Source organism: Corvus brachyrhynchos, unplaced genomic scaffold (genome assembly GCF_000691975.1).
Source record: "Corvus brachyrhynchos isolate BGI_N302 unplaced genomic scaffold, ASM69197v1 scaffold412, whole genome shotgun sequence".
NCBI lineage: Eukaryota > Metazoa > Chordata > Aves > Passeriformes > Corvidae > Corvus > Corvus brachyrhynchos.
This window is the reverse complement of record NW_008236761.1, coordinates 1,158,449-1,166,206: the sequence shown is the minus strand read 5'-3', so window position 1 is coordinate 1,166,206 and position 7,758 is coordinate 1,158,449. Positions and strand designations below refer to the sequence as shown.

At 46.9% G+C, this 7,758-nt stretch overlaps 1 protein-coding gene across 3 annotated transcripts in view; it reads right to left on the bottom strand.

Moving 5' to 3' along the window:
• Nucleotides 1-7,758, bottom strand: part of FAM168A (family with sequence similarity 168 member A) — a 131,431-nt gene that overhangs the window by 100,654 nt on the left and 23,019 nt on the right. Inside the window, exon 1 of one of the 3 annotated variants that reach the window (XM_017727110.1) lies at nt 4,311-4,329. The exons of the other annotated variants lie outside the window; for them this stretch is intronic. The gene's annotated coding sequence lies outside the window, so the exon portion shown is untranslated. Of the gene's footprint in view, nt 1-4,310; nt 4,330-7,758 lie in introns of those variants that run through there. 3 annotated transcript variants of the gene reach the window in all.

Genomic DNA, 7,758 nt, shown 5'->3' with positions numbered 1-7,758 from the left:
CCCCTGCCACTGTTCCACAGGAATTCCTGTCCAGGCTATTTCGGTAGGGGTGATAGGTTCAGCCATTTTATGCTTTCAGCAATCAGAACACAACTCCATTTTATTTCATGCGCTGTAATCAGAGTTTTGCCCTTAGTTTGGCAGCTTTTTATACCATGCAATAACAATTAACTCCCTTTGGCATAATTTATATGAATCATTGATTTAATACAGATAGCAAGGAAAAAGAAAAGACCTATTAAGTCATCTAAATGACCCAAGCAGCACCGCTGGATTGTTCTCAGCAGCACATTTGCTGTGCTTGTTTGAAATGTGCTTGCGCAGCACAAGTACAAAAACTGTCTGCAGAGCAGACACGTTTCACTAACAGATGCTTTAAGTCAACATGGCTTGGAAATCTTTGGTTTATAACTAAATGTTGTACTGCACTTCCACTCCTCCAAACAGGCTTTACTGTTTCTTGAGGGGGTGAGAAGGGGATATCTGTATTTCAGTAGAAAATACTTCCCTGACGATTTCCAAGCTGAATCTAAGGCTTGCATGTCCGAAGTGGTTCCTGGAATATCCTGGGACCATCTCTTGAGAGGATGTGGATGCACTGCAATAGGATGTCCATTTCTAGACATATAAATAATACAGACATGCAATGTATTTTCAGGATGGGTTTTGGTGGGGTTTTTTGGTGGGTTTTTTTTTTACCTTTGGAAGAAAACAAGGTGGGACTTCCCTGATGAAATTCCAAGAGCCAAACTCCTGGCAGATGTGTTTTCTAATCTAAATCTCTCTAATGGGGATTCCCATGTTTCCTCAGGCAATAGCTCAGGTCTGGGGTTGTTTTTCCTGCCTCACCAGAAGCTTTCCTTCCAATTCATCCATGGGTTTACAGATGGTGCATCCTACCCCACCTACCAAACCCTTGAGAGACAGAGTTTAGAAGTGCTGGTCTCACTGTGAACCCACACACATCCTGAGGGTGGGATTTATGGTGGGATCCTTGGGGTTGTCCTGAGCGGGGCCAGGATTTGGACATGATGATCCTTGTGGGTCCTTTCCGGTTTGGGATATTCTGTGATTCCATGATTATATACTGTAATAACCAGCCCTCTGGGTACATCAAACCACTGACTTTGACTCATCCATCTCACGGCCCACCACTCCTCAGGATGTAGAAAACCTTCCCAAGTTCAAGGGAATGACATCCATCCTCACAGCTGCTTAGCTCCCTACCGGGAGCGATCGAGGAGCTACCAGGAGTACTGAGGCAGGACAAGAGGTGTTTGTAATTAAGCGCCTCTGCACAAATGCAAATTAAAAGTGCCCTGTGCTTTATTGGAGTTTAGCAGAGCCTGACTCTGCTCTTGCTGGCATAGCTTGGAAAGCTGCGACCCAAGGGGAGGGAGCAGAGGTTTGTGCAAGAAGTGCTAAAACAAAGCTAAGCAAAATCATTTCACAGGCCACTCCAAAAGCTCCCCTCTGTGTGCTTCCTTAACCCACTAAAAGCCTTCTGCAATAAACAGCCAAATGCACAGATGTCCAAGGCCCTCCTGCAGAAACCATGTGCACTGTAAACAGCACATAAAGTGGGGGGGGGAAAAAGCAATGCTGTGAATGTGCAAGAATGAAAAGCCCTAAATTTGTACCTCACAACATGGTCACTGTTCCTTCACAGACTCACTGTTCCTCCTTATGAAGGTTTCCAAGTGGAGATCGGTGATTTGGCAGGACCTCGAGAACCACCACGGGAAGAGAGACCAAAAACCAGAAAAGTGGCTAAAAGCAAGTGGTACATTAGAACAACAGCAAAGAGCAAGGGAATGATCAGGAAAAGCCTGTCAGGAGTGATGCTGAAAAAGGATCACTGTTATGAGAACCGAGATCACCAGATGACTGCCAAGACAAGGAGGTATTGGGAATAAATCACCTCAGAGCAACACAATCAATGTTTGTCTCTTCTCACAACACTGACGACATGGTCCCTCTGCCACCATGGCAACCTGCAAAGCTTTAGAGCAAAACCTCTGGGACAACAAATCTCAGATAACACTGACTGTGTAGAGCATATCCAGAAGAAACTGGACACACTGCAATCTTGCACTGGATAATGGGAAGAAAATATTAATGACCCCCAAATTTTGACTGCAAGCCTAGAACAGCATGAACCAAGAGCAACACACAGAAGTGTCCACGAACACCAGTGATTCCTAAGCATCACCACGTGCCCACCTGTGCATCAGGATCAGAAGTGCTTCCACTGGACATCGGCCACAATTCCCCAAGCATGGACAAACACCTCATCCCACTCCATGGGTCAGCTCCTCCCCACTGCCTTCCTCAGCATCCTCGGGTCATCACCACCACCAGACTGACAGGGCCTTGCATGTCACGTTCTGTCACATGTCATCAAATTGCTTTCACTGTACTGTTAATATGATTATCACCATGGGTCCTGCTGCAGGTTTGGGGTTTTTTCCCAAAGGAAAACAAGTTCTCTGCAGTCACTTGGAGACACTGAGAGAAATGAATTGTTGGTCTCCTGAGTATAAATCATTGTCCCTGTCACGATCATGACCACTGCTGTGTCAGAATGCACAAGAATTAGCTCTAGAAAGTGTCTGTACCGTAAATTTTAACACTGAAAAAAGCCTCAGATCCTTACAAACCTCTTTGCTCAGCTACAGTAAGGAAGAAGACACAGAGAAAAAACTTGTATGAGTAATAGGAGAGATGTTCAGTGCTACAGATAATGCAGGAAAATTTATCCTCCCCCCTTTTACACAGCCCAAAAATGAGTAATTATGTGCCAGGAGATATCATCTACTCCACAAATCAAGTCACTGAAACTACAGACTAAAAATTGTTTTTAAGAAAGTCAATTCATTAGCGATTACTGTGCAGACAGACATATGAGTGCTCTTGTGTACTTGCTGCATTAACAACCTCTCAAAAGCCACAGGAAAAGGAAAATCAATACTGTGTATTTTTTCTCACATCAATTTATCTACTGCTGAAAAAAAATCACTCACTTCTGTGTATGCCACACATGACATATCCCAGGTTTCCTCTGAGCAAGGAAAATAAAACAAGCCTTTGCTGGTTTCAACCAACCAAACCCTGCCTTGCTGGACTCAGATTTTGCTTTTGATAAAAGCTGAAATAAGACTTGAACAAACTCAGAGCAGTCTCAGGCAGCTTGGCACTGGTACACAGAGCCTTTTGTTACTGATCCTGTGGTGCTGGCGCAGGGCTGGAGCCCATTAGCAGTGAACGGTCCACTAAATATTTCATGATTCTGGATTTCAGACATTTCCCAGGACAGGTTCTATCACTACAGATCCTACAAACGGGCATGACAGTTGCTAAATAAAGGATATCATGCAGAGTAGCCTCTCCAAAGCACTCCCAGAGGCCCCACCCAGGAACCAATCCCTGTATGTTTTACATATATATATATATCTCAAAGGTATGTCTTTTTTCTCTCTAATTACAAAACACAAATTTTCACTGCATAAAGCCTTTCAGACTGCTACCTTCACAGGAATCAAAATAAATCCCAGGATGGCATTCCCTGTCGAGCAGACTAATCTTGTTTCCTTCGTTTTCTTTTTCCAGGTCACCAGTTTACTTCCCTCTGCCAGGGGCTCCCCACAGTCTCTGGGAGGGCATCTTAAAGAGCTCTGCAGCAGGAGCACTTCCCCATCGCTGAATCCTAAAATGCTTCTGCCAGCTCCCAAACAGGGCAAAGTCCTCTCCAAAACGAGTGCTGCAGCTTTTATTCTCCAGGTTGGTCTGAGTCGCAAAGACACGGCCTTGCTGCTTCTCCACAGCCGGTGGAGCCGGGAATGCAAGGCCGCAAAGCCTGCCCAGGGATGGGAGCAGAGAACGTGGCCTTCACCAGCCATGGGCCAGCAGATGTTTGTACAAACCCACCCAAATCTGTAGGAAGCGGCCCTGCAGACAGGGATTGGGGATGCTGGTCAGCTGGAGCCAGCAGTCAGGGGAAACCACAGCCTGCGATGCACCAAAGAGCTGGGCAAGAGAGGATTGTCCCACTGGCCACTTTAGGCTGGACATTTGGAAGCATTTCTGTACCAAGAGGGTGGTCAAATGCTGGAAGTGGCTTCCTGCAGAGGTGGTCAATGCCTCAAGCCTGTCAGTGGCACCTGGACAATGCCCTTAAGAACATGCTGTGCATTTGGTCAGCCAGGGGGTCTGGATGATCCTCGCAGGTCCCTTCCAACTGAACAAGCCTGTTGGATTTTAAAGCAGGAGAGAAACCCCAAGGACTCAAGCTGATAAGCTCAATATCTCACCTGCGCTCAGGCACTGACTGTGACACTGAGATGCTGGTCCTCCTCCCCAGAGACACTTCCATGCCCACTTGGCTCCCACAGCACTCTCCCAGCCAGCCGGATAATCCTGCCCGGAGCCAGGCTCCTTAAGGCAAAGCAGCTTTGTGGGCCGCGAGGAGCCACTCGCGCCTCAGACAAGCTTCTCGCCGGCCTTCACTCTCACGGCTGCCTTAAGCTCATCTAAGCTCCAAATAACATGGCCAAAAACGTTCCCTAAGCCTTAGTGATCCACAAATGGCCATGGCAGCACAAGGAGAGGTGGGAACAGAGCAGAAGACATCCCCTGGTGGGAGCCTACCGAGTGACACAGAGCAGGCCGCTCCCTCAGACAGGGAACTACGGCAGCCTGCTTTTGCCATAATTTTTACTCTCTACCGTGATATCAGAGCTCACACACCAGCGAGGCACCCACGTCTCCACCCCTCCTGCTCCCATGCTTTCTAAGACCCCCTCTCCCTCCTCTGCCCTGCAGTCAGTGCCTGCAGCCACGTGGTCAAAAAGGAATCACTGAGCTCCAAAGTCAAATGTCCCCATCCACCAAACACCAAAACCTGGAGCAAAACTTGGGTTTTAATTGAAATTTGGCTGAAGTTGACCCCTGCACTCACAACCTGTGAGGAAGCAGCCGATGAGCAGATGTCACTGCTGGATAAGCCTTGTTTCTTCAGGAAGCTAAAAATGGAACCAGCCATCACCACCATCATCTATGTTTAGGCCCAATATTCTAAACAATTCCTCTATTTGCAGTTCTATTTTTTTTTCCCCTCTCCTGAAGCTATCTCTGGCAGAAGAATTAAACAGCTGCCACTGAGAGCAGGAATTGAGTTAAAAGCTGAAGAAATGCAGCGCTGGTAGCAGAGGTGACGCACCAGCTGGATGCATTCCAGGTCACTGCAGCCTGGCAGGCTCTCCAAGAGGACATCCCAGCGGATCTCGGCGGCACAGTTGGATTTTTCTCCCACATATGCAAACGCTGTAACTCCTATGGAGCCAATCATTTCATGCTGGAAGCCCTGCAATTCATTTTTTAAATGGTTTGCCAATCAGGTTATTATGTTCAAGCTAAGGGAGAAAAAAACCCTACAAAAAGACTTTTCATGGGGAAAGCATTCCGCTTGGGATTTTACTTGTCTTCCTGTGCCAAATTGGCAGGAGAGCTGTATAATTACAGCGCTTTTGCAAACAAAATTAATGTACAGCAAGTCTGTACACGGCCACCCTCCCATCCATGGATTTTATGGAGAGCAGAGCAAAAGGATGCCAGTTTTATTTCACAGTGAAACCACTCTTCCACAACAGTATTTTTAAGTAAAATCCCTGTGTGTTGCCAGGGACTGTAGTCCCCTCTTCCATTTTAAAAGGCAGGCAAACTTCACAATGCAAGAGCCACAGAGAACAGGGACAGTATCCCTCAGAACTGTGCTCCCACACAGGGACCAGGATGCAGGATGCCCAGGAGTGGCATCAACACATGAGATGTGGCTATAGAGACAGAAGAAGGGCTATTACGGACGTTGTTAAGCATAAAGCCGTCTTTTCTTATCTGTCTGACCAGAAGACCCTATTTTTTAGACTAAAATATAACCAAATGCATGTATCAAAACCCAATTCTCAAAAAAGGCTGCTTTATTATATATTACAGGTTTATTTCCCTTTAATATAGCAGCATATCAGTCCCATTAAGATCCACAATCAGCTTCCAAGAATCCTCACTGCTGTCACAAATGTTCATTCTGTGGATCCTAATTTCTCTTTGTTTTCCCTGTCACATTCAGTGTATCTCCCGTTCATGAATTATAGACTTGCCTGATTTCTCTAGCGTCACCCAGGAGTCTGCAGTAATTCAGGAACCCAGCAGAGGCTGGAGAGGTCCAAACCCTGGGTGCTGAGACTCCTTTAGGATGAGAACAGACTAAGGCACCTAATTCCCCCCTGACTGAGGGGGGGAATTCCTTTCCCTTATTTTCCCTCCAAAATTCCACTCCTAGCAATTCACTCTTGAGGCACTGAAGAGATGAAGATGACACATGTGTATGGTCCCAGACCTGCTGGCATAGGATCCACAGGATACCTCACAGTGCATGCTCCAAAGCCATGCCAAACCATTTTACTCCATCAAACCACTGCTCCTGAAAGCTGAGCAGTGCAGGTGACACTCTTGAAGGACAGGGCCATCCAGAGGGACCTGCACAAGCTTGAGAAGCAGGACATTCATGGCAATTGTGAGTTTCAACAAGGCCAAGTGCTGCACTGGCTTGGGGTATAAGAACAAACTGGGAGAAGAAGTCATTGAGCACGGCCCTGTAGAGAAGGATTTGGGGCTGCTGGGGGATCAAAAGCTGGACAGGCCATGGCCACATGCACTTCCAGCCCCCAGATTGTGGCCTTTGAGCCTGGAGGAACCAACAATAAAGATGGAGAGACACTATTTACAAGGGCCTGGAGGGACAGACCAAGGGGGAATGGCTTCCCACTGCCAGAGGGCAGGATTAGGTGGGATATTGGGAAGGAATTGTTCCCTGGGAGGCTGGGGAGGCCCTGGCACCCTGAGGTTGCCCAGAGAAGCTGCAGCTGCCCCTGCATCCCTGGAAGTGTCCAAGGCCGGGTTGGACGGGGCTCGGAGCAACCTGAGATAGTGGAAGGTGTCCCTGCCCATAGCAGGGGGTGGCACTGGGTGGGCTTTAAGGTCTCTCTCAAACCAGACCATTCTGGGATTCTGGGACATGATTCTATGATTCCCTATTTCCCAGCAACATGAGACACATCCCCTTTTGCTCCAGAGTCCCAACCCAGATCTTTTTTTTTGGTAACAGAACAAGATCTGTCATTTCAGCAGCACCCCCACAACACTGGGATCATTGAAGAATTTACTCAGTGACCTTTCAGCTGCAGATAAGCACATACACTCCTTAAACATTAATTCATTCCAAGCCCTTCTTAATTTTAGCATTTTTTGGACACTTCAATGATACTGATACAACTGTAATTTAGAGCAACAAATGTCAAACATGTTCCAGTGCTTTCTTCAGCTTGTGAGAAGCTCAGCACGGCAATTAAACCACACGTGTGGAGTTAAACCAAGCTCCAGAGCTGCTGCACTGAGAGCTTCTCTCCAACTCTTCATGGCCCTTTACCATTGTAAGAGGCTTGGTTTTTATTGATTTTAAATTATTTTAATCTGAAGAGCATTATAAACATTTCCCACTGTACAGCAAGAACAATCTGTTGTTGTTGGTACATTAACCCTGGCGAGCACTTGGAAGGGCAGAAACACAATGGGGTGAAATTGTTACAGATGGCCTCAGGGTTATTCCAATACTTGAACAACTGGAATAACGGGGTGGAATTAAAAACATGGGCCCAAGTGTAGGAAACGCCTCACGATAAGATCACAGTGCCCAAAAAGAGG